Raw genomic sequence first — 27,735 nt, 5'->3', positions numbered from 1 at the left:
GAAAGTCTAAGGTTTTGTAGCTGTAAATGTGATTTGCTTTGAGCTGAAATGTGTAGATTGAAACCCGTAAGTATAATATGTGCTAAGTGGTCAATGCTGCAAATCCAAAGGGAGAGGGGATGAAGGTCACTGATACACTGGAGCATCCTGGACTGGATCGTTAGCTTCCTATACATTATCTGGGCCTGGAGTAATTTAAGAGATTTGGGTTGGCTGGTGTAGTAATGGCAGCATATTCTGTAAGCCATGTAATATCTATTAGTCACCAGAGTCCTTGTGCATCTTTTATGGCTGCTAACAGTTGTTGGAGACTAGTCACACCTGGATATTGTTACTTTTAGATTATGTTCACACAATGAAATTCTCACATGGATTTCGGCACGTATTCCGTTTTAAGGGTGCTTTTAGCTGGAACGATTCTCATTCGTTGTTCAGTCGTCGGCTCTCGTTTAAACTGAACCATTATCGTTCAGTTTCACGTGTTTGAACTCTTTTCTGAACCATAATTGTTCAGTCTAAACAGGCGTAAGAGTAGAACTTTTCAGGATTTAGCAATTGTCAACTGAGTTGCAAATATAGTCTGGCTAGATAAACTTTTTGAATACGAATGACATTAGTGGCAAAAAAGACTAATGAAAGGAATTTTAAAAAATGACTAATCATTCAGTCTAAACGCAAGCTAATGATTGAATGATGATCGAGAATGTGCGCTTCTCATTCATCGTTCAATTTCTTTTGGACTAAAAATCACCGTTGGCTCATTCACTTATCATTCTGTTATAATATTTCTCATACTATGTATCACATAGAAATGTGAACACTGAACAATTCTTGTTGAATGAATCTATGATGAATCTGCCTGTCTATGCAGGCTGCACGAGCGCGAATGAGATGGTGATGATGTCACCAGCTCATTCGCTCATGCAAACAAGAATTGTGCAGTGTAAAAGTACCCTTAAATTGTATGAAAAACACTTGTATTCCACCTCTCATTGTTTTCAATGGAAAATCCACGTTGTAGTAGACATGATCACTTATTGACACTTTTCGCATAATAACATTAATAGCCACTTGCAGATTAGCCCCATTGAATAAGGCTTATATGCATGTGGACCTGTAGTATGGCAAACTAAAATCCACTGCTCCAATCCAAGAGCTAGCCCTGAATTTTAGCCATGTGTTTTACTGCAAAGACACTGAAGTTTTTTCTGCAAGAAAAGCCACTGTTTTAACATAGCCGTTATTTTATATGGGCAGTAGGTACTTTTAATGGAATTGTGTGTTGAAAAGATCAATTCAAGGGATAACAATTGCTTTGGTGGACACTAGAGATGAGAGAGCATACTCGCTCAGGACAATTGCTCGAGTGAGCATTGTCCTTAGCGAGTATCTGCCAGCTCGGAAGAAAAGGTTCGGGTGCCGGCGCAGGTGAGCGGTGAGCTGCGGGAGTGAGCAGGGGGGAGCAGGGGGGAGCGGGGGGGAGAGAGGGAGAGAGAGATCTCCCGTCCGTTCCCCCCTGCTCTCCCCCGCCGCTCCCCGCCAGCACCCAAACCTTTTCTTCCGAGCGGGCAGGTACTACCTAAGCACAATGCTCGCTCAAGCAATTGTCCTTAGCGAGTATGCTCGCTCATCTCAAGTGGACACATTTTAAGGAACATTTCACATGGGACAGAATGTTCTGCAACAGTGTTGGAGAACATGCTGAACCTGAATTCTGCACCAAAATCTGCCGATTTTGTTGCAGAATTGCCATCAGGAGTGCGCTCTTTTCAATTCTACACGAAAATCTGCACATTATTAGCAGTGCAGATTTAGGAGCTGAATATTCCGCAGGACGACATATTCCGCAATACTGTGAATATTCTGTGCTGTGTGAAATGTCCCTTGGGCAGCGTATTTTGACTGCATGATATTCATTAAGAATCATGCAGTTCTCGTTCAGTGTTTCACATTCCTATGTACAACACTGAACAATATCAGTGTGTAAACTGTACCATAAGTACATAAGCCAGCGCTGGTTTTTATGCCGTCGTTCAGTTGCCGGCTGCGTTTAAACTAAACGATTATTGTTCAGTTTCACTTGTTTGAACAGTTTTCTATTAATAATCGTTCAGTCTAAACGGGCTTAAGAGTAGAACTTTTTCAGCATTTATCAACTGAGTTGCAAATATAGTGTGGCTAGATAAACAAATGATGTTAGTGAGCAAAAAATGACTAATGGAAGGAATTGAGAGCTTTGACTGACTCATCCAGTTGTATTGTATACATTGTTTTATCAAAAGATCAGTTAAGGCCCATTTACACGTAACAATTAACGCTCAAAACTCGTTCAAACGACCGAATTTGAGCGATAATCTTTACATGTAAACACAGGCATTGCGCACTTTTCGTTTGAATGATGATTTTAAGGTGAACTTAAAATCCATCGCTCAGCTACTGGAGATAAAGCAGTTTGCATTTATCTCCAGTAAGACTGCAGGCAGTGTTCTCCATGGGGAGCCAGCAGATTACATTCTATTCTGCTGTCAGCCCCATGGAGAACAATGGAGCTGCTGTACAGCTGGGCATGTGACTGTAGACAGCTCCTGGAGGCCAATTTACATGCAAATCAAGGCCCATTTAGACACAATGTTTATCGCTCAAAATTCGCTCATCTTTCATCTTTTAAGTGATAATCATTGTGTCTAAACATGCGGCCATCATGCACTTTTCGCTGATCGTTGACTTTTAGCTTGCTAAATGTCAGTGATCAGCCTTATCAGGGCTGCCTGCTAAGTTCTCAGCGGGATACAGCTGATACTATTATTTCAGCTGGTATCCCGCTTGGAGAACAAATCACAAGTATGCAGAAGACAAGCGGTCCAGCTTCTCTTCTGCATACCTCGCTCGTAGCACTCAGCCGTATACCAGCTGTGTGCTCCGAGAAGAAAATAGCTATATACAGAAGACAAGTGGCCCCGCTTGTCTTCTCCATACCACGCAGCTCGGAGCGTTTAGCTGTATACCAACTGAGCGCTCTGAGAAGAAAACAGCTATATACAGAAAGAAGTGGCCCCACTCGTCTACTGTATACCTTACTCGGAGCGCTCAGCATGAATTATCTACAGTATGATCACCTTTAGATCTTTTTCTTCTGTTTTACTTTACTATTACTGTTTCATTGAGGTGCTCACATTCATAAATCTAAATTCTGTCTCATCTACATCTACTGTAAACTATTGTTTCCTTTTCAGGATGGAGAATGATTATTCATATACTTGTGCCTCTCAACAGCATAACCACTGGGCATGCGTGATTGTTTCCTTACCCACGAACAATAGCAATGAGGTTTAGTCAGTATAAAGCTGGCCATACACTTAAGATAATGATTGGCCAAAATGCGGCTGATCACTTGTCCATAGGATTGTTTGTATGAACAATCCCTACAGCAACACTATAGATAATAATCAGCAATAATCACCTATATTTATTTGACACATGCATGTTATGCAGCACTTTCCATCACTTGCTGTTGGGTTCTGTTCCCCCTTACAATTTATATTCAATTATCTGTATGTTTTTGGAATGTAGGAGCAAACCAGAGTAGCTGAAGGAAACCCACGCAAACATGGGGAGAACATACAGTGGATATAAAAAGTCTACACACCTCTGTTATAATGCCAGGTTTTTGTCATGTTACAAAATCCAACAAAAATGAATCTTTTCAGATTTATTTCCACCTTCAATGTGACCCGTTATCTGTACAATTCAAATTAAAAGCAAAGAAATCTTTTAGGGTGGAAAAGAAATAACAAACTGTGTAATAATAAAAGTGTATGCACCCCCTTATATTCGGTGATGTCGTTGTGTTCAGAATTATCCAATCATATGTAGACTCATGATAAATAATAGCCAGTACTCTGCTAACATTATTTACAGGGATTCTAATTTCCCCCATATAAAGTTCAGCTCTTCTAGGAGGATTTTCCTGACATTTACTTAGTTGGTCCATAAAGAACTTGCAGCACAATAAAGGGCTCTGATTGTTGGAAGGTGTCAGTCAGGAGAGGGGGAGAAAAACATCTCCAAGGCATTACATATATCATGGGGCACAGTGAAGACGTCAGCAAGAAGGGGATTAAATTTGGCACAACAGTGACATTACCGAGAACTGGAGGTCCCTCACAAATTCATGAAAAGACCAGAAGAAAATTGATCCAGGAGGCTCCAAGAGGCTGACAGGAACAAGGCAAGATGGAAGCCTTGTCTAACAAAGAAAAACATCCAAGCTGGCTATGTTTTGCTAAAAGCTACATCAAGTCTGCCAGAAGTCTGTGGGAGAACATGTTATGGTCTGATGAGACTGTGGGGGGACTTTTTGGCCATAGTTTCAATGAGGTATGTTTGGCACAAAGCCAACATTGAGCATCACCAGAAGACCACCATACCCGCAGTGAAGATGGTGGAGTCAGCATTATTCTTTGGGGCTGTTTTTCTGCTGCTGGAAGTGGGGCTTTAGTCAAGGTGGAGGGAATTATGAATAGTTCCAAATATCAGTCCATTTTGGTACAAAATGTCCCCGAAAATGTGACAGATTAGGAGTGCTTTTGAAAGGAAGAGTGAGCAAAGATTGCCGAGTCAAGATGTGCCATGCTGATAGACACCTACCCAAAAAAACTGAATACTGTGATAAAGTCAAAGGGTGCATCAACAAAGTATTAGTTTAAGTCTCCTTCACATGGGCATATTTGCGTTTACTATACACAGAGAATGGCACCCATGGATTTCAATGGCTTAGTTCACATGCGCATACTTTTCCTTCACATTTTGGTCAACCACAGCATACTCTATTTTCCTGCGCATTTGCACACCAAAAGAGATACATGAAACACTGAGTAATTGCACAGGAAAAAGAGCACATCTGGAACTCATTAGAGTTGTTAGCCATTTAAATTGGTGCTCCTGTTTGCCACATGTGAATAAACATGCCTTGTGCATGAAAAAAGAACATGAAAACACGCCGATGCACACGCGAAAAGCATCATTCATTCTACAATTATGCAGCACACAGGCACGTGCAAATGCACCTGCACTTGTGTAAAGGGGGCCTTAGGGTGTGTATATTGATGCAACCACCTTTTTAAGTTTTTTTTTTATTATCCTAAAACATTTCAGTTGGTTTTTCAGTGGAATTGTACAGGTTTCAGATAGTGACCACGTTTCTCTATGTAATTATGACCTGGACTGTTTTGAACTGTCAAAGTATTAAGTACTTTAGATATAATTTTGTACAATTTTTGTTGTTTAAGAATTAATATTGGAAAAGACAGATACCATGTGACAGTTCTTCACTGCCGGAGCCAAAATGTAACAGTAAGTCAAAGTAAATTAACTTAATGCAGAGCTCAAAGAGTTGTCTGCAAATTGAATGGCAGACTGAAATTTGCTTTATCATATTATATCCACCTGGAACTTCACCAAGTAATTGAAAACTCTCTTTGTGGTTGAGCTGTCTACAATAGATAATGACTATGTCACACCTCAGCCCTGCTTGCAGTTCTTGCCTTCCTGACAACACATGATAAGTAGAGTTGAGCGAACGTAATCTGCCGAGCTTGATGCTCGTTCGAGTATTAGCGTACTCGATGGTGCTCATTACTCGAATGAGCATCACGCTGTGTTCGACCCCACCCCAGTTTTTGGCTCCTCCACGCTGTGACGTGCCTGTTTTGGCCCCTCCCTGCCGCAATGCAGCGCGTGCGTCAATGACAAATTTTTTGGCAGGCAGAGAGAGAGAGAGATTCCCATTGTAGTGGGTTCGTTACTCGAGTAGAGCTCTCGAATTTTACGAAAAGCACAACTCGAATAACGTGGACCCGAGCATTTGGGTGCTTGCTTATCTCTAATGATAAGCCTATTGGGACTGCAGTAGCACCCACAGTCTCAGCTGGAAGCTTATCTCTGTAAGGCAAATGATATGAAAAACCATTTCCTGTCACATCTTGTGGTCAATATATGATGATAGCCAAAAGAGTTGATTGCTGGCTATATAGACTGATTCCCAAGTCTCCATTAGGGATGATATTAACTAGATCTGTAGACTTTTGAATAACTCTATATATTGGGAAGGACAATAGGTGGATTGTAAAACAGCAAGGTGTAAAAATAACCAGAAAACATACAACATTGCCATAGCTAGTGGTGTGTAGTGCGCCATATTCCATCCCATGTGAAAGGTTTCATACTGTATAATAATAAATTAATTGGCACAGAATTATGGACTTAGAAATGGAAAAGTGGAAATTAACTGTAATTGTGGAGCTCTTAGTTGGACCAATGCTGAGGTTTACTGTGATCCCTCATGCCATCTATGTATGCCCCAAGTTATAGTACATTTATTAAAGTCCAGTATTAGTTATGAGTACAGATCATGAAATCCATTCCCAGGTTCGAGAGTCAAAGTTTGTAGAGTGCCAATGCAAGAAAAGAGAATTACCGTACTTCAGAAAGCATTTGGCTTTGAGAAACAAAAGTCTACTTTTACAAAATCTGAACTATTTCATTTCCCACGTGTCTTTCAAACACTGTTAATTTCAATAAATGTACCATGGCACTGATGCTTTTTAATGAAATCAGTGAGAATATGTCCTTTTTAGCTAGTTAAAATGATGCTTGTGAAGTTTTATTGGTTAGATATGGACTCCTATGACCGGTGAGATTAAAATCTGAGCTCCTCCTAGTTGCTCCCTTTTAATGTCATGCTTCCCTTGCTAACATCATTTAGTTTAACTAGGAGTAGTTACCATAATCAAGTCACATGCAAATGACATCAATGAACTTTTCAACTCTAAAGCAGACATAAGTAGACATTAGAGCATTTTTCCTTTCTGTAGGTGTCTCACTCACCTTCTGGGTATCTCCTAAAGGAGAAATGATACCCTTTCCGACCCACATCATAGGCCTCAGCTGTCTGTGTATGTCTTCTGGATTTGGGTTTTCAATTTTCAGTCATTTTTATAAAGACTTGTATAAAGAGTCTGATATTGATTTGCAGGAATGCTGCCATCCAATAGGTGGCGCTGCAGAGGTATTGCTTTATCTTCCTTATTTCCTTAAGATTGCCAGCCCCTGTTTAAATTTTCAAGTGCCCTCTAAGAACAATATTGAAAATGTCGCTTTCAAAGAAAGGAGATAACCCCATCCACAAATGTATACTTATTTGGTCTCTGAGAACCTGTACTGGAAATTACTCTCTACACATGCATAAAAGAAGTATTTCCTTTACAGAGTGTGGGACATCACATTACAACCACTGCTTAGTACCCAGACAGGCATCTGTGCTGGAGGCGCTATCTGCATGAAGGCCTGCAAATGGAAGAGGCCAGATAAGTGTGTGTGTGGGTGGGGGGTTGATGGTGGGAGGTAAGTGCCTTCCTTCAAAAGCAGCATTTTCAAAAATTTTCTAGGAGGAAGTCGTGTGCCACCAATGGTAGCAGAACATGCAACTGTTATTGGGCCTGTGGGGCAGGGGGGCTGGGGCTAAATGGTTCTACCCACTGCCCTACTGCTGACTTGTATCCCATCCCACTATCCCACCTACCCTTCAGGTGCAGCAATACTCTACCTGCTTATATAGAAATATGCATTGAATTGAAGAAACCACTTACTTATTCATTATGAATAACATACCATACAAATTTAACCCCTTAGTGACGGAGCTTTTTTGCTTTTTTCCATTTTTGTTTTTTCCTACTCCCTTTTAAAAAATCGTAGCTCCTTAATTTATCCATCGACGTCGCTGTATGTGGGCTTGTTTTTTGCGGGATGAGTTGTATTTTTCAATGGCACTATTTATTTACCATATAATGTACTGAAAAACTTTTAAAAAATTCTTAGCGGAGAGAAATGGAAAAAAAACGACATTCCACCATCTTTCGGTGCATCCTGTTTCTACAGCACACAAATTGCAACAAAAACGACCTGATATTTTTATTCTATGGGTCAGTACGATTGCTACGATACCAAACTTGTATAGTATTTTTTTTGCTGTAGTACTTTTATTTATTTTTTTAAGATATTTAATTTGTTTCAATTAGTTTCTGCGGTCATTTTGTGCGCGCAATACCTTTTAAATTTTTCGTCGATGTAGTTGAGCAAGGGCTCATTTTTTGCGGGATGTCCTGAAGTTTCCGATAGTATCAATTTGGAATACATACGACATTCTGATCACTTTTTATTGCGTTTTTTCTGGGAGACAGGGTAACTAAAAAAAGTGTATTCCTGGCGTTCTTTATTTTTTTTTTAGACGACGTTCAACGTGCGGGAAAAATAATGCACTACTTTGATAGATCGGACTTTTACGGACGCGACGGTACCAAATACATATTTTTATTTTATTTTAGTAATTGATATGGCAAAAGGGGGGTGATTTAAACTTTTATAACTTTTTTATTTTTTTACAATTTAAAAAACTTTATTGATCTTTTTTCTTACTTTACTTTGAAGTCCCCCTGGGGGACTTTAACATGCGATGCTTTGATCACTCCTGCAGTATGACATAATGCTATAGCATTACGTCATACTGCTTTTTTACAGGCAGTCTATCAAGCCACCCTGTGTGGATGGCTTGATAGGCAGTCTGCTAAGGCAGCCCTGGGGCCATTCAATAGGCCCCCGGCTGCCATGACACCTGCACGGCTCCCCCGATCTCACGGCGGGGGGGCCGTGCGGGACCCCCAAACAGCGTTCGTTGGATTTAAAGGGTTAATAGCCACGATCGGCCGAACGGCCGAGCGCGGCTATTACCCGCGGGTGTCAGCTGTAATAAACAGCTGACGCCCGCGCTGTATGGAGGGAGATAGCGGCGCTACCTCCCTCCATATACGTCCTGCAACAGCAGGACGTAGTTTTACGATAGCGCCGTCACTAAAGGGTTAATCCTACCCGCAAGCCCTGTCTCTACCTGCTTGATCCTCTGTGCTAAGTTCTAGGGTGACAACTGGGCGGCGGTCCCTACACTTACTAGGGAAGTGGGGCACGGGAACCGAATACAGACAACACTGGAACAAACGAACACAGAGGGGAGTCAGATAGTCCAAGTTGGCAATAGGAAGGTACGCGATACAAAAGGGGCAGGTGGGGGCGAAGTCTGGGTCAAGCAAATAGTTAAAACTGTGAGGCAGGCAATTCCAAAAACGCAAGTGCAGCAGAGACCTAACTAACACTGGCACCAGCAGAAAGACACAGAGGTGTTTAAATGCTGTCAGAGCTCCCGCCCCAGCAGCTGTTTGGGGCGGGGAGCTTGATAGCAACAGAATAGACTGACTGAGGCGCTGAGGAACCCGCCCCCAGCCCTGCAGGACAGGTGAAGGCCAGGGATGCATGCCTGGTCGTCATGGCAAGAAGGATGCGGCATGGGGCGACACCCGCCACGTCCCTAGCAACCCGTCGACGAGTTAGAACGCGTCGGCTGGGAGAGGTTACCAGGACCAGAGCTCCCCTGCGCCGCACAGCAGCAGCCTGGTTAAGAGGGCCGGCGGAGCGGGCACAGAGGCCCCATGAGCCGCTGGTCCTGACTGGAAGTGTATTATTGCTACTGTCCAAATCTTTAAGGAGGGTGCACTAGAACTTTGAGGGGCCACAAAGAGGGCTCTATTACTTTGTGGAGATTACAGAGGGGGTGTTAATACTTTATAAGGCCACAGAAGGGGCATTATTGCTTTGTGAGGCCACAAAAGCGAGCACTATTACTTTGAGAGGCCACAGAGGGTACTAAGAGGGAAACTAATGTGCAGAGACAAGTCCTGACTGGAAGAAGTCTGGACCCAGATAGAGAAAAAAAATGAATACCGGATTATTGTCGCGGATAACGCAATGAATTATCGCCCATGGACAGGCAGCCTTAGGCAATCATGTCTAAAAGATTCTGTCCCTGTTATGTGCTGAATGAGAAAATTATCTGAATTCTCCAAAGACATTTGAGGTTTCACCTGAGGACAGATTTTTGGAAGCATTGGGGGAATGAGGTATGTGGGGAATTTATGACGTAGTAGAGCGCATAGGGTGAAGTTCATGAACCCAAGCTGAGATTGTTTGAAGTGACGTATTCCTACCAGGGTTTCCAAATGCTTAAAAATTTATGTCTTGTACCATTTTCCCAGTTTGCAATCTCTTTAAAGTGGCACAGTTATGAAACCCTCTATGCCCATTGGGGCAGAAAAGGTGCCTCAGATCTGCGTCACATAAGCGGGATTAGGAGTTTAGCAGCAGTTATTAGGAAAGTTGGTAAGTTTTTGTTAAAGGGGTACAAATAGGTAGAGGGTTTCAACAGGAGGATATTTACTGGGGATAACTTTGTGAGTTCAGCAATTTGTGACCAGTAAGGTGTAATCATAGGGCATTCCCACCAGATGTGTAGCAGAGAGCCACTATTAAGGCCACAACGCCAAGAGTTTAATTTAGCTAGGCTAGCAGGCATCTTATACCATCTCATAAGAAGTTTATAGGAGTTTTCCTGGATTCTAACACATCTACTAAATCCATGGGAGTTGGTAAGTATTTTGACGGTGTCTTCTCTGGAGAAGGTGGTCTTCAAGTCTCTCTCTCATTCCCCAGTACCATGGTTCATTGGGAGCAGAATTTAGTAACAAGACTTTATAAAGTCTCAATGTCAGTTTATTTGAGTGGGATGGGAGGGACAAGTATGTTTCAAACCAAAGTGGGTCTTTAAGTTTGTCGCTATACTGTGTTTGAAGTTTGTTTGTGGATTGAAAAATATCCAGCTTCTCCAGAAAAGTGAGTGGGTGTTTTTGTATGAAAGTCTCCACTTGGTTAGGGGTGTCTAGTTTTATATCTTTAATAGAGATGAGCGAACACCAAAATGTTCGGGTGTTCGTTATTCGGAACGAACTTCCCGCGATGTTCGAGGGTTCGTTTCGAACAACGAACCCCATTGAAGTCAATGGGCGACCAGAGCATTTTTGTATTTCGCCGATGCTCGCTAAGGTTTTCATGTGTGAAAATCTGGGAAATTCAAGAAAGTGATGGGAATGACACAGAAACGGATAGGGCAGGCGAGGGGCTACATGTTGGGCTGCATCTCAAGTTCACAGGTCCCACTATTAAGCCACAATACCGGCAAGAGTGGGCCCCCCCCCCTCCCAACAACTTTTACTTCTGAAAAGCCCTCATTAGCATGGCATACCTTTGCTAAGCACCACACTAGCTACAACAAAGCACAATCACTGCCTGCATGACACTCCGCTGCCACTTCTCCTGGGTTACATGCTGACCAACCGCCCCCCCTCCCCCCCCACAGCGCACACCAAAGTGTCCCTGCGCAGCCTTCAGCTGCCCTCATGCCACGCCACACTCATGTCTATTTAGAAGTGCGTCTGCCATGAGGAGGAACCGCAGGCACACACTGCAGAGGGTTGGCACGGCTAGGCAGCGACCCTCTTTAAAAGGGGCGGGGCGATAGCCCACAATGCTGTACAGAAGCAATGAGAAATAGAATCCTGTGCCACCGCCATCAGGAGCTGCACACGTAGGCATAGCAATGGGGAACCTATGTGCCACACACTATTCATTCTGTCAAGGTGTCTGCATGCCCCAGTCAGACCGCGTTTTTTAATTCATAGACACAGGCAGGTACAACTCCCTATTGTGAAGTCCCTGTGGACCGACAGCATGGGTGGCTCCCTGGAACCCACCGGCGGTACATAAAAATATCCCATTGCATTGCCCAACACAGCTGAGGTAGTAATGTCGTGCGTAATACAGGTGGGCTTCGGCCCACACTGCATGCCCCAGTCAGACTGGGGTTCTTTAGAAGTGTACAGATGTATTAAAAACTCCGTGTGCACCTACAGCATGGGTGGCTCCCTGGAACCCACCGGCGGTACATAGAAATATCCCATTGCATTGCCCAACACAGCTGAGGTAGTAATGTCGTGCGTAATACAGGTGGGCTTCGGCCCACACTGCATGCCCCAGTCTGACTGGGGTTCTTTACAAGTGGACACATGTAGGTTACACTCCCTGTGGACCCACTGCCTGGGTGGGTGCCAGGAAGCCACCGGCGGTACATAGAAATATCCCATTGCATTGCCCAACACAGCTGAGGTAGTAATGTCGTGCGTAATACAGGTGGGCTTCGGCCCACACTGCATGCCCCAGTCTGACTGGGGTTCTTTACAAGTGGACACATGTAGGTTACACTCCCTGTGGACCCACTGCCTGGGTGGGTGCCAGGAAGCCACCGGCGGTACATAGAAATATCCCATTGCATTGCCCAACACAGCTGAGGTAGTAATGTCGTGCGTAATACAGGTGGGCTTTGGCCCACACTGCATGCCCCAGTCTGACTGGGGTTCTTTACAAGTGGACACATGTAGGTTACACTCCCTGTGCACCTACAGCATGGGTGGCTCCCTGGAACCCACCGGCGGTACATAGAAATATCCCATTGCATTGCCCAACACAGCTGAGGTAGTAATGTCGTGCGTAATAGAGGTGGGCTTCGGCCCACACTGCATGCCCCAGTCAGACTGGGGTTCTTTACAAGTGGACACATGTAGGTTACACTCCCTGTGGACCCACTGCCTGGGTGGGTGCCAGGAAGCCACCGGCGGTACATAGAAATATCCCATTGCATTGCCCAACACAGCTGAGGTAGTAATGTCGTGCGTAATACAGGTGGGCTTCGGCCCACACTGCATGCCCCAGTCAGACTGGGGTTCTTTAGAAGTGTACAGATGTATTAAAAACTCCGTGTGCACCTACAGCATGGGTGGCTCCCTGGAACCCACCGGCGGTACACAAAAATATCCCATTGCATTGCCCAACACAGCTGAGGTAACGTCAGCTGTAATGCAGGTGGGCTAAAAATTAATTTGATTACACTGTAGGCGAGGGCCCACAAAAATTGCTGTATCAACAGTACTAATGTACATCCCAAAAATTGGCCATGGCCAGCCAAGAGGGCAGGTGAAACCCATTAATCGCTTTGGTTAATGTGGCTTAAGTGGTAACTAACTAGGCCTGGAGGCAGCCCAGTGTAAGGAAAAATTGGTTCAAGTTAAAGTTCCAACGCTTTTAAGCGCATTGAAACTTATAAAAATTGTTCAGAAAAATTATTTGAGTGAGCCTTGTGGCCCTAAGAAAAATTGCCCGTTCAGCGTGATTACGTGAGGTTTCAGGAGGAGGAGCAGGAGGAGGAATATTAGACACAGATTAATGAAGCAGAAATGTCCCCGTTTTGGATGGTGAGAGAGAACGTAGCTTCCATCCGCGGGTGCAGCCTACGTATTGCTTACGTATCGCTGCTGTCCGCTGGTGGAGAACAGAAGTCTGGGGAAATCCAGCCTTTGTTCATCTTGATGAGTGTTAGCCTGTCGGCACTGTCGGTTGACAAGCGGCTACGCTTATCTGTGATGATTTCCCCAGCCGCACTAAACACCCTTTCCGACAAGACGCTAGCCGCAGGACAAGCAAGCACCTCAAGGGCATACAGCGCTAGTTCAGGCCACGTGTCCAGCTTCGACACCCAGTAGTTGTAGGGGGCAGAGGCGTCACCAAGGATGGTCGTGCGATCCGCTACGTACTCCCTCACCATCCTTTTACAGTGCTCCCGCCGACTCAGCCGTGGCTTGGGAGCGGTGACACAGTCTTGGTGGGGAGCCATAAAGCTGGCCAGGCCCTTAAAGACTGTTGCACTGCCTGGGATGTACATGCTGCTCGATCTACGCACATCCCCTGCTACCTTGCCCTCGGTACTGCGCCTTCTGCCACTAGCGCTGTCGGCTGGGAATTTTACCATCAGCTTGTCCGCAAGGGTCCTGTGGTATAGCAACACTCTCGAACCCCTTTCCTCTTCGGGAATCAGAGTGGGCAGGTTCTCCTTATACCGTGGATCGAGCAGTGTGTACACCCAGTAATCCGTCGTGGCCAGAATGCGTGCAACGCGAGGGTCACAAGAAAGGCATCCTAACATGAAGTCAGCCATGTGTGCCAGGGTACCAGTACGCAACACATGGCTGTCCTCACTAGGAAGATCACTTTCAGGATCCTCCTCCTCCTCCTCCTCCTCCTCAGGCCATACACGCTGAAAGGATGACAGGCAATCAGCCGGTGTACCGTCAGCAGCGGCCCAAGCTGTCTCTTCCCCCTCCTCCTCATCCTCCTCATGCTCCTCCTCCTCCTCCTGTACGCGCTGAGAAATAGACAGGAGGGTGCCCTGACTATCCAGCGGCATACTGTCTTCCCCCGCCCCCGTTTCCGAGCGCAAAGCAGCTGCCTTTATGGTTTGCAGGGAATTTCTCAAGATGCATAGCAGAGGAATGGTGACGCTAATGATTGTAGCATCGCCGCTCACCACCTGGGTAGACTCCTCAAAATTACCAAGGACATGGCAGATGTCTGCCAACCAGGCCCACTCTTCTGAAAGGAATTGAGGAGGCTGACTCCCACTGCGCCGCCCATGTTGGAGTTGGTATTCGACTATAGCTCTCCGTTGTTCATAGAGCCTGGCCAACATGTGGAGCGTAGAGTTCCACCGTGTGGGCACGTCGCACAGCAGTCGGTGCACTGGCAGCTTAAAGTGATGTTGCAGGGTGCGCAGGGTGGCAGCGTCCGTGTGGGACTTGCGGAAATGTGCGCAGAGCCGGCGCGCCTTTACGAGCAGGTCTGACAAGCGTGGGTAGCTTTTCAGAAAGCGCTGAACCACCAAATTAAAGACGTGGGCCAGGCATGGCACGTGCGTGAGGCTGCCGAGCTGCAGAGCCGCCACCAGGTTACGGCCGTTGTCACACACGACCATGCCCGGTTGGAGGCTCAGCGGCGCAAGCCAGCGGTCGGTCTGCTGTGTCAGACCCTGCAGCAGTTCGTGGGCCGTGTGCCTCTTATCGCCTAAGCTGAGTAGTTTCAGCACGGCCTGCTGACGCTTGCCCACCGCTGTGCTGCCACACCGCGCGACACCGACTGCTGGCGACATGCTGCTGCTAACACATCTTGATTGCGAGACAGAGGAGGAGGAGGAGGAGGAGGGTGCTTTAGTGGAGGAAGCATACACCTCCGCAGATACCAGCACCGAGCTGGGGCCCGCAATTCTGGGGGTGGGTAGGACGTGAGCGGTCCCAGGCTCTGACTCTGTCCCAGCCTCCACTAAATTCACTCAATGTGCCGTCAGGGAGATGTAGTGGCCCTGCCCGCCTGTGCTTGTCCACGTGTCCGTAGTTAAGTGGACCCTGGCAGTAACCGCGTTGGTGAGGGCGCGTACAATGTTGCGGGAGACGTGGTCGTGCAGGGCTGGGACGGCACATCGGGAAAAGTAGTGGCGACTGGGAACTGAGTAGCGCGGGGCCGCCGCCTCCATGATACTTTTGAAGGACTCCGTTTCCACAACCCTATACGGCAGCATCTCAAGGCTGATGAATTTTGCGATGCGGACGGTTAACGTTTGAGCGTGCGGGTGCGTGGCGGCGTACTTGCGCTTGCGCTCGAACACTTGCGCAAGCGACGGCTGGACGGTGCGCTGAACTACACTGCTGGATGGGGCCGAGGACAGCGGAGATGAGGGTGTGGGTGCAGGCCATGAGGCGGTAGTGCCTGTGTCCTGAGAGGGGGGTTGCATCTCAGTGGCAGGTTGGGGCACAGGGGGAGAGGCAGGGGTGCAAACCGGAGGCGCTGAACGGCCTTCGTCCCACCTTGTGGGGTGCTTGGCCATCATATGTCTGCGCATGGTGGTGGTGGTGAGGCTGTTGGTGTTGGCTCCCCGGCTGAGCTTTGCGCAACAAAGGTTGCACACCACTGTTCGTCGGTCGTCAGGCGTCTCTGTGAAAAACTGCCAGACCTTAGAGCACCTCGGCCTCTGCAGGGTGGCATGGCGCGAGGGGGCGCTTTGGGAAACACTTGGTGGATTATTCGGTCTGGCCCTGCCTCTACCCCTGGCCCTGGCCACCGCACTGCCTCTTGCAACCTGCCCTGCTGATGCCCTTGACTCCCCCTCTGAAGACCTGTCCTCCTGAGTAAGCGTTGCACACCAGGTGGGGTCAGTCACCTCATCGTCCTGCTGCTCTTCCTCCGAATCCTCTGTGCGCTGCTCCCTCGGACTTACTGCCCTTACTACTACCTCACTGCAAGACAACTGTGTCTGATCGTCATCGTCCTCCTCACCCACAGAAAGTTGTTGAGACAGTTGGCGGAAGTCCCCAGCCTCATCCCCCGGACCCCGGGAACTTTCGAATGGTTGGGCATCAGTGACTATAAACTCCTCTGGTGGGAGAGGAACCGCTGCTGCCCAATCTGAGCAGGGGCCCGAGAACAGTTCCTGGGAGTGTTCCCGCTCCTGAGCAGGTGTCATTGTAGTGGAGTGAGGAGGCTGGGAGGAAGGAGGAGCAGCAGACAGAGGATTCGGATTTGCAGCAGTGGACGGCGCAGAACTGCGTGTTGACGATAGGTTGCTCGAAGCACTTTCTGCCATCCAGGACAGGACCTGCTCACACTGCTCATTTTCTAATAACCGTCTCCCGCGTGGACCCATTAATTGGGCGATGAATGTGGGGACGCCAGAAACGTGCCTCTCTCCTAATCGCGCAGCAGTCGGCTGCGACACACCGGGATCAGGAGCTCGGCCTGTGCCCACACCCTGACTTGGCCCTCCGCGTCCTCGGCCGCGTCCACGTCCTCTAGGCCTACCCCTACCCCTCAGCATGCTGTATTACCAGTGATTTGATTTCACAGGCAGGAAATAAATTGGCGCAAGACTGCAGGCCAAATATAATTTTTGCCCTTTTTGGAAAACGAAAGGCCTCACTGCCTCTAGTGAATGAATAATCTAAGTTTAATAACTGTGCTGTGTCCCTGCTAATGTGTCACAGAACGTGAGGGTAGCAGAGTTATTATAACTCTGGCAGAGCAGGTATTTTTTTCCCAATTAAGGAAAGCAAATGGCGAAGCCAGCAGTAAAGCGTAGCTGGGTGCGTCTGATTTAGCAATGTTGTTCACGCAGCTCACACGTGTCCACAGCCCTTAGGACGGACAGAGGCTGGACAAATAGATTTGTTTTCAGTTTTTTTCCACCAAAAGGCAGCACTGCGTATATTCAATGAACATGAGAAGTTTAATAACTGTGCTGTGTCCCTGCTTATGTGTCACAGAACGTGAGGGTAGCAGAGTTATTATAACTCTGGCAGAGCAGGTATTTTTTTCCCAATTAAGGAAAGCAAATGGCGAAGCCAGCAGTAAAGCGTAGCTGGGTGCGTCTGATTTAGCAATGTTGTTCACGCAGCTCACACGTGTCCACCGCCCTTAGGACGGACAGAGGCTGGACAAATAGATTTGTTTTCAGTTTTTTTCCACCAAAAGGCAGCACTGCGTATATTCAATGAACATGAGAAGTTTAATAACTGTGCTGTGTCCCTGCTTATGTGTCACAGAACGTGAGGGTAGCATAGTTATTATAACTCTGGCAGAGCAGGTATTTTTTTCCCAATTAAGGAAAGCAAATGGCGAAGCCAGCAGTAAAGCGTAGCTGGGTGCGTCTGATTTAGCAATGTTGTTCACGCAGCTCACACGTGTCCACCGCCCTTAGGACGGACAGAGGCTGGACAAATAGATTTGTTTTCAGTTTTTTTCCACCAAAAGGCAGCACTGCGTATATTCAATGAACATGAGAAGTTTAATAACTGTGCTGTGTCCCTGCTTATGTGTCACAGAACGTGAGGGTAGCAGAGTTATTATAACTCTGGCAGAGCAGGTATTTTTTTCCCAATTAAGGAAAGCAAATGGCGAAGCCAGCAGTAAAGCGTAGCTGGGTGCGTCTGATTTAGCAATGTTGTTCACGCAGCTCACACGTGTCCACCGCCCTTAGGACGGACAGAGGCTGGACAAATAGATTTGTTTTCAGTTTTTTTCCACCAAAAGGCAGCACTGCGTATATTCAATGAACATGAGAAGTTTAATAACTGTGCTGTGTCCCTGCTTATGTGTCACAGAACGTGAGGGTAGCAGAGTTATTATAACTCTGGCAGAGCAGGTATTTTTTTCCCAATTAAGGAAAGCAAATGGCGAAGCCAGCAGTAAAGCGTAGCTGGGTGCGTCTGATTTAGCAATGTTGTTCACGCAGCTCACACGTGTCCACAGCCCTTAGGACGGACAGAGGCTGGACAAATAGATTTGTTTTCAGTTTTTTTCCACCAAAAGGCAGCACTGCGTATATTCAATGAACATGAGAAGTTTAATAACTGTGCTGTGTCCCTGCTTATGTGTCACAGAACGTGAGGGTAGCAGAGTTATTATAACTCTGGCAGAGCAGGTATTTTTTTCCCAATTAAGGAAAGCAAATGGCGAAGCCAGCAGTAAAGCGTAGCTGGGTGCGTCTGATTTAGCAATGTTGTTCACGCAGCTCACACGTGTCCACCGCCCTTAGGACGGACAGAGGCTGGACAAATAGATTTGTTTTCAGTTTTTTTCCACCAAAAGGCAGCACTGCGTATATTCAATGAACATGAGAAGTTTAATAACTGTGCTGTGTCCCTGCTTATGTGTCACAGAACGTGAGGGTAGCAGAGTTATTATAACTCTGGCAGAGCAGGTATTTTTTTCCCAATTAAGGAAAGCAAATGGCGAAGCCAGCAGTAAAGCGTAGCTGGGTGCGTTTGATTTTTACAGGTTGCAGACGCAGCTCACACGTGTCCACCGGCGTTAGGACGGACAGAGGCAGGACAAATTTAATTATTTTCCGTTTTTTGGCACCAAAAGGCAGCACTGCGTATATTCAATGAATAACAACTGTGTTGTGGCCCTGCCTATACAATTCTTTCCCTGCAGTATCAATGGAGGGTGCAATGCTCTGCAGAGGCGATTTTGAGAAGCAAAAAAAAATGCAGCACAGCTAACAGCAGCCTGGACAGTACTGCACACGGTTAAATATGGCCCTAGAAAGGACCGTTGAGGTTCTCGAAGGCTACACTCACTCCTAACACTCTCCCTGCCTATGCAGCACTTCTGTCCCTAATGCCGGGTGCAATGCTCTGCACTGCCGATTTTGAGAAAATAAAAATTTGCCACTGCTAACAGCAGCCAACACACAGCTATCAGTGGCCCTAATAAGGACCTTTGGGGGGTCTTGAAGCCTACACTAACTACCAATTCTTTCCCTACAGCAGCTCCGGTACAAACAGCACTGTCCCTCATCTAACTCACCAGGCATCTGAAGCGAGCCGCGGGAGGGGCCGACTTTTATATTAGGCGAACACCTGATCTTCCCAGCCACTCACAGCAGGGGGGTGGTATAGGGCTTGAACGTCACAGGGGGAAGTTGTAATGCCTTCCCTGTCTTTCAATTGGCCAGAAAAGCGCGCAAACGTCTCAGGGAAGTAAGTGAAAGTAACCAGAACACCGCATGGTGTTCGTTACGAATAACGAACATCCCGAACACCCTAATATTCGCACGAATATCAAGCTCGGACGAACACGTTCGCTCATCTCTAATCTTTAATCATGTTATAAACTTGCTGTGTTATAGATGTATTGTTTTCTGTTTTTATTTGGGGGGAGGGTCCTAATTCTAATGTTTGCTATGGGGCCCCATAAGTTTTATACTTGCCCTTGCTTTGAGCATCACTGTGGGTGTTGGAAACATTACTCTGTGTATAATTATAAATGAATGTTTTTCATGCAATATCTGCCACTTTTACGTGCAAAGGAATGGAACAGAAATATCACATTTTTATTTTTCAAAGTTTCATTATATTTGTGTTTCCTTCCAGAGAAATGACAAACAAGTATAATGCTCTTAGAGAAGAGCTACAACTGCTCAGAACGCTTCTGCCCTTTAGGCTGCCTTTCCACGGCGTTCTTGCATTGCGTTATCCGCGGTGATAATCCGTCCGCAGGTAATGCAGTGCACACTTTCCATAGCGTTGCTCTGGAAAGCACAGCCCCCTGTCCATGAGCGGAGAATCATAGCGATTTTCCGCTCGCGGGATTCAAATCGTGGCATGCCGCAATTCACCGCGATTCTCTCTGTCAGATAGGCTCACCGCAAAGACCTGACAGGTCTACCCCCTCATTCCCCGATATTTATTCCACAACGGCCGTGGACAGGGGGCCTTAAACATTTGCATGTTTTTTTTTTTAAAACTATCAAAGCAACATGTTTATTTTAAATTATAAATATGTCTTTTTGTGTAAAATGATCAGCTGGAAGTTTTGTGAAAGTTTGATATTTAAACATCTTCTTAATTTAACATTTACTATTACAAATTTGTTTAAGGCCTCTTTTATACGGGTGACAGCGATATCACCACAAGAAAATCGCGCCTGACATTTTCGTGCAATTAGATGCAACACACAGGAAGACTCCATAGGGAAACATGGGCTATAAAACATAGCAAATCATGGCTATATATAGCATGCCACAATTTTTTTTCTAGTAATGTGGCAGCCTACAAAGATCTCTCATGTGAAGGAACCCATTGCAAAGAATGGGCTTCACATTCATGCGATTTGTAGCACTGTCACATCGCAAGAAAATTGCGTGATTTTGTCGCCTGTATGAAAGTGGCCCAATACATAAAAGTTATTTCTAGAATCTTTCCCAATTTTCTATCAACATACCTGTTTAGCGATAGAGATAATTGGCTGCCGGATAATTCTGACATTGTTTATCTCGTGAGTCAGTCAATTCAATCCTTGCTTTAGTCTGGAGAGTGTCCAGCTTGCCTCCTCCAAAAATACAGTAGCAGCATCTACTGACAAAAATCTAATGTCTGTGCCTAGTAATACATTTGCTCTTTAATGAAAATGCTAAAAGAGACAAGACTGCTCTTTGTCACCTAAGATTTGAAATCCAGTAGCAGAGGAGACTAGCCGATCTCTATTCACAGCCAGTTTTCAATGTGATGACACTTTAGTATGAATTAGCATATTAAAATAAATTTGTCATTTGTCAGGTTTCTCCTCTTTAATAAAGATCAGTGATTGGCTGCAGTGGCCATGTGTGGTGCAACATCAATCCTTCAGCACAGTAAACCATCACTGGTCGGGAGCCCCATTTTGTGTTTATCCTGGAAAATTGCTTTAAAGGAGTTGTCCAGCTGTAAACCATTGGCGGCCTACCTGCAAGATAGTCCATCAATAGTAGATCAACAGTTTACCACCCAAGACCCCTGCTGATCAGCTGTTCACTGGGCAAATGCACTTGCACACTGAGCTGATTTCAGCAGGAAGCAGACAGCTCCATTCCCACTGCAGTGGCCAGGCTTGGTATTACAGGCATTAAAGTGAATAGGAAATTTGCTTGTAATACCAAGCCTTGCCACAGCAGTGAGAATGGAGCTAACTACTTCCTGTATAAATCAGCTCAATGTACAAGAACACCCACCCAGCAAACAACTGATCAGCAGGGATACCCACAGATCTACTATTGCCAACCTATCCTAACAACAGGCCATCAATAGTTTACGACTGGACAAACCCTTTAAGTCAATGTGCACTTTTTTGTATAACATTATTTACTTACACATATACACACAGGCACTTGCTATGATGCACCCACATTAACTCATATTCCAGATTCAGACAACCTCACTATCTTAAATTCACGTGCCAGGCTGCTAAAGTTGAATCAAACAGACAACCAAGTTAATTCAGACAGCAGACAGACATCCCAATTATTTCAGACCAGAGACAAAACTGCAAAAATTGATTCAGACCCCAGGCTTATTCCTACGAATTAATTTACAGTCTAGAGAAACCCTCAACTCAGACCAGATCCCTCAAAATTAATTCAGATGAACTCTCACTCAGCAGTGGGACATACCATCAACGAGCAGTAATGCAAGGATAGTATGGAGCATTCCAGGGACTCCTGGGGAGCCAGGAGCCAATTGTGGGTGTCAGGAGTGTCAGTGATATGACTACATGGACACTGGATCTGGGATAGTTAAAGTGGGAAGATCAGTGGGGGAATATGGGGAAGCTATTGAATAGGGAGTGAAGCAAAGTGGGTTTAGTAGTGGGGCAAAATGATGAACCATCACTCATCCTACTATGCAGTTCTCACAGCTCAGCAAAAGTGGAAAGATTCACAACAAGCCACATCAGCAGACACAATACATTTCCCTAGGTTTGGCTGCTTAAATATGAAGTATCTACAAAGCAGTTCTGTCATTTCCTTGATTAGCATATCAATAAATTATCCTAGCCCAAACCACCCCCTTCCCAAAAGACAATTTATTTTTTAAAAGGTAGTCCAAAGAAGGCAGGGAAATGGGTTGAAAATAAGCTCACTTCCTTCTGTTAGCTGGTGCCACCGCTGTTAAGGCACTGTCCTATGTACTGAATTTCCATTGTCCAATGCAAATATGGTCAATGTTCTCAGCCATAAGATGTTTATTTTCAAAATGCTCTATTCTCCAGATATTGAAAATTTTAATTCCTCTGCCCTCTGGTTGTTTACTGCTTGTTTCCAGGGGAACAGATCATCGTCTCTGTGGAAAGAGATAGCAAAGGAGGCCGGCGCTGGTGCACTTCTTTTATCTAAATCTGATGATCGGGTACCACTGTGCTCTGCTATTTATTTCCATAGTAGTGGTGCTCTGCTTTCCTGGCAATGAGCAGTAAACAACCAGGGAACAGAGGAATCAATATCTGCAATACCTGGAGAACGGAGCATATTGGAAACAAACACCTCATGGGTGAGTGCATTGTTTTGTGATTTTGAATACATTGACATAGGATTCCTGAGATTGGAATACCCTTTTAACTACTGTACAATAGTTTGCTTGCTCATAGGTTGAGTGAATTGCACAATTAAGGGTTTGTCTATTTTGACATATTGGTTAGAGCCCCCTTTTCTAATCTTATAGCTTTTTTGCACTTATAGAGCTGGGGGGCTATGTGCTCTTGGGTTCCCACGACTTTGTCATCAAGGAACTCTACCTCTGCCAGGGCATTTAAAGGGCTTAGGCAGCAAACTGAATCTTTGCCCAGGGTGAAGGAAAGCCTAGCTACAAATATACTTTATGCTAATGGTATCCTATTATGATGGCAATGAAAATAAATTAAAATTGTAGACTATCAATTTTACAATACTTCATTTTACTGATTTTCATTTGGCCCACGATGCATAATTTGTAACTACCATTTTAAATCTTTCTCACTATGCACAAAATTTAGTTGGAGTACTGTTGTGTGCTCACCCCCAAACGAATCTCATATGGGAGAAGGAAACTGATTGTGTCATGGCCATACGAATGCCAATAGCCAACAGAGTGAGAATAGTTGTTCCTGCACTACTGCTGATGGCCAGCAGAAGACTAGCATTGATAAAACGTTAAAAGAGCACTTAGCTTTTAGATAATTGCCTAATAGAGATGAGCGAGCGTACTCGGAAAAGCACTACTCGCTCGAGTAATTTGCTTTATCCGAGTATCGCTGTGCTCGTCCCTGAAGATTCAGGTGCCGGCACGGAGCGGGGAGCTGCAGGGGAGAGCGGGGAGGAACGGAGGGGAGATCTTTCTCTACCTCTCTCCCACCTGCTTTGCCCTGCTCCCCGCTGCGACTCACCTGTCAGCCGCAGCGGCACCCGAATCTTCAGGGACGAGCACAGCGATACTCGGATAAAGCAAATTACTCGAGCGAGTAGTGCTTTTCCGAGTACGCTCGCTCATCTCTATTGCCTAATAATCAATCTTGGCGGCATATTTTCTAGCATTTGTTTATGTTATTTGCTTTGATCTCCATGTTTGTTTTAACTTTACATTGACTACACTTGATCTGATTTGAGCTCTTAACCTGTCTGTTATCAATCAGGACCTCTTTAACCACAACGACCTACCATCTCCAGCCTGACCGCCTATTGGGGGCTATCTTAGGGTGCACAAACTAAAATTGTTGCCAGTTAAGTCCAAACAACTTAATTAAGGTGGAAGAAAAGGAATTTCCTTAGATTTCATATCCCAAGTTAAGGGCCATTTCCGCGAGACAATTATTATGCAAACGAAAATGCACAATAATTGTTACATCTAAGTGCAAATCTATCATTTACTATTAGTTTACTTTTTGCTTGCTACTTACTTTCAACCAGCATAAAAATAATCACTGGTTGGCTTACTTCTCGCTGCATCTAAACACTCCCAACTGAGCAAGAAGTCAGCGAAAGGTAGTGATACTCAGCAGTGATCTGCCTGTCTAAATGCTCTGCATGAGCACCATCAACTAGCAGTGACATTACCTGCTTAGGCAGTCATTTAACCAACAGGTGTCCCTTGTAAATGGGGCATTAGTCTGTGTGCAACCCTGTAGTGGTCCTAGTCAATGTCCCAACATTCTTCAAGTTCAGCTTCTTGAGATGCAACTCTTTCCCCTGAAAATGATGCCGTTGAAGTCTGTTTCCTACCACACTGTTTTATTACATGTAAATGCCTCTGAGTTTCAACTGTGATACCTGGGAACAATGTCCAGATATGCTTGTGTGATTACAGTCTAATCCAATCGCTGCAGATTATTTTGAGGTTATTACAGTGTCATAACATATGTTTAGCAAATGTCCATTAGGCCATCAGCAAAATAGACAAACATCCATAAATGTCTTCATATAAATTCATTGATTGCTGTAAATAATTTTTTGGACTGCTAGTAGAGATGAGCGAGCGTGCTCGCTAAGTCAAACTACTCGAGCGAGTAGTGCCTTATGCGAGTACCTGCCCGCTCATCTTAAAAGATTCGGCTGCCGGCGGGGAGCGGCGGGGAGGAACGAGGGGGAGAGATTTCTCTCTCTCCCTCTCTTCCCCCCGCTCCCCCCCCTGCTCAGTCCTGCAACTCACCGCTCCCCCCCCCCGACACCCGAATCTTTTGAGACGAGCTGGCAGGAACTCGCATAAGGCACTACTCGCTCGAGTAGTTTGCCTCAGCGAGTATGTTCGCTCATCTCTATCTGCTAGTATTCACAGCTGCATTCGGCATACTGTAAAGGTATTCAGCACTTTTGGCAGTGAGAATAAATCAGCAAGCATTATTTTTCTTGACACTTCAAACGATGTTGACCTTGACAGACCCTTCGAAGACTCAACTGTGATCCTTGGATCTGGCATACCACTGTGGCTTCCGTTATGAGTAGAAACTATATTACAGGTGCAACAAATATAAAAGTATAGGAAATAATGATATAAGTGGGATTGTTGTGGAAAACCATAAACACATGAAGGAGTATTGCAGAATGACACCATTGGAATGACATTCAATCTGAAAATACATTTCCCTGATTTGGATATAATATAATTCTTAGAATTTCATTTGCATCTATCCTTTTGTAGGAATCCAATTAACTATAGAAGAAACCCTTTAATAGAAATAAGATTGAATCAGTGATCATCTAATGAAAGCCATCACCGTGATTGCAGTGCACTGATCTCATCGTATTTGATGAGTCAAAGACCTAATTTTTTCAGGGTATAAATCTGCTTATGTGATCAGGGAATTACGTTCAGTGTCAAAAGCATTAAGGAGATCTAAATTCTTAACGTTAATATGTTTTGATTAGCAGCGACATTTTTCTCGAGGAATATAAAATACTGTATATGCATGATTTCAGTTTATGAGATATAATGATCAGATTATAGTGAACCCAAGAAGGTTACGTAGCTTCTAGTGAAACATTTAGTGAGAAGTTGGCCTCTACAATTTTTTATTTAAAACCTGATCAAAATTAAAAATGAGCACTTCAATTAAAATTTTCCTCCAAGCATCTGACTAACGGTAAGATTTTCATGTCACTGAGCAGTATCGGATGATATATAAAAAAATGGAGGCTAAAATATGGATATGTCTTCTTGCATTACATTAGCTATTGCTTTAGATTTGTCGAATACAGTACCATAATATGAAATACACTTGTGAAGAGAATGCAAATGGGGCAAATTTTCATTGATTTGCTGATTCATCCCTCTTTGTAAGGTTTCCACCTCTTATTACCTGCATAGCCTGTTTGGTGGCGTAGTGCCAAGTGTTTGGCACAGAGTGCACAAGGTCCAGAGTTCAATCCCCACGTTAGGCCTGAGACCTCCTTGTGGAAGACTTTGCTTTGTTGCATTAATACACAGTTTAATGTGACTTCAGTCTGCCACATAAATGATTGGTTCCTGCCGACAGGACCTGTATAGACATCGGGCTTCCTGTGCGATGGCTCCATACATAGATGATTCTCTGCTACGATTAGAGGAAAGTAGGTTTCATCACCAACATAGAAGGGGATTCTTTACTGTAAGGCCTCCTTCCCACGAACGGATTTCCGCCGCGTAATTCGCGGCGAAAATCTGCTGCGTTGCCCGCAGCTATTAGGTTCTATTGAACCTAATAGCACAATGCTCACGATGCGTAATTCCACCGCGGAATTACGCACCGCGATTTCTCCCGTCCTCACCCGCAGCATGCTCTATTTTCTGCGGGTGAGGACGGGCTGTACGCACTGCAGTCAATGGAAGCCGTCCGTTCACGCTATCTCCCGCTGTAACCAGCGGGAGATAGCGTGAAAAAACGCTTTCCCGCCCACCGCCGCGCGTCATATGACGCCATATGACGCGGCCGGCCGCGTCACGTGACACGGCTGGTGACGCGGCGGCGGTGGGCGGTGACGGGCGGTGACGCGGCGGCGGTGGGCGGGGAAGCGATTTCACGCTATCTCCCGCAGGTAAGTATAGGGGCTCTGGGGGGCGCCGTGACGGGCTTCGCAGCGGAATATTACGCGGCGGAGCCCGTCACGCTCGTGGGAAGGAGGCCTAAGAGCAGTTAGACTGTGGAACTCTCTACCGGAGGAAGTGGTGATGGCAAAATCCATAGAGGAGTTTAAAAGGGGACTTGATGTCTTTCTGGAGAAGAAGGATATTATAGGATATAAATATTAGGTTAAATCTCAATCCTGGTATATAGGCAGGTAGGAACTATTAGGGGTTGATCCAGTCTGATTGCCGTCGGGAAGGAATTTTTCCCCCAAAAGGGCTAATTGGCTTCTGGCCTTGGGATTTTTTGCCTTCCTCTGGATCAACACAGTAGGATAGACAGGCTGGACTAGATGGACATTGTCTTCATTCGGCCTTACATACTATGTTACTATGTTACCTAACATATTACATAACAAAACTTCCAGTTTGGTTCTACTTGACTCTGGAAGTGGTCCTCCCTGAAATAAGGGGCAATAACTTGAAATGAAAAGTGATCCACTTGGGGCAATTGAACCATAGAGGCAGTCCATATGGATGCTATGCGACAGCAATAAAGTTGGTGCACATCTTAGGTTGCCTGCACCCCTTATTTTAATGGTTACAGAGAAACTGCGCAAGGTTTTTCTCACAATAGTTTCAACAACGTTAGCAAACAAGGGTTTGAGGAATCAATTCAAGGTTAAAGATTTTATGTCAGGAGGAAAAGAAAGAGAATTGTAGTTAACTAGATTGATGCCACTGGGAAAGGCAATGGCAAACCAGCTTGTAGAAACTGTCAGCCGAGAAAACGTCACAATGTGACTTTACCCTAGGTGTCAGTCATGACTCGGTGCTTGCACCAGGGGACTTTAGCTTTAGATTGATGCCAAGGAAGATTAAAAGTTAATATGAACTGGTCCAGATAACATATTAACATGGTATGTAAGGACGAACAAAGACATATGTCCACCTAGTTCAACCTATTACGCGCCACTGTTCATCCAGAAGAAGGCAAAAAAAACCCCAATGAGGTAGAAGCCAATTTTCTCTATAT

General features: G+C 45.4%; 1 protein-coding gene and 1 non-coding gene across 2 annotated transcripts in view; both read left to right on the top strand.

Annotated features, from left to right (window-relative positions):
- The window catches only part of OPN4 (opsin 4), a 64,922-nt gene that overhangs the window by 442 nt on the left and 36,745 nt on the right, over positions 1-27,735 (top strand). The window lies entirely within an intron of this gene.
- On the top strand, positions 26,051-26,178 carry LOC136626840 (small Cajal body-specific RNA 14). The gene has a single exon (XR_010792688.1). It is a non-coding gene; the product is annotated as a small Cajal body-specific RNA 14 (non-coding RNA).

Source organism: Eleutherodactylus coqui, chromosome 4, assembly GCF_035609145.1.
Source record: "Eleutherodactylus coqui strain aEleCoq1 chromosome 4, aEleCoq1.hap1, whole genome shotgun sequence".
NCBI lineage: Eukaryota > Metazoa > Chordata > Amphibia > Anura > Eleutherodactylidae > Eleutherodactylus > Eleutherodactylus coqui.
The sequence above is the reverse complement of the archived record's forward strand: the minus strand, read 5'-3'. Positions and strand labels throughout refer to the sequence as shown.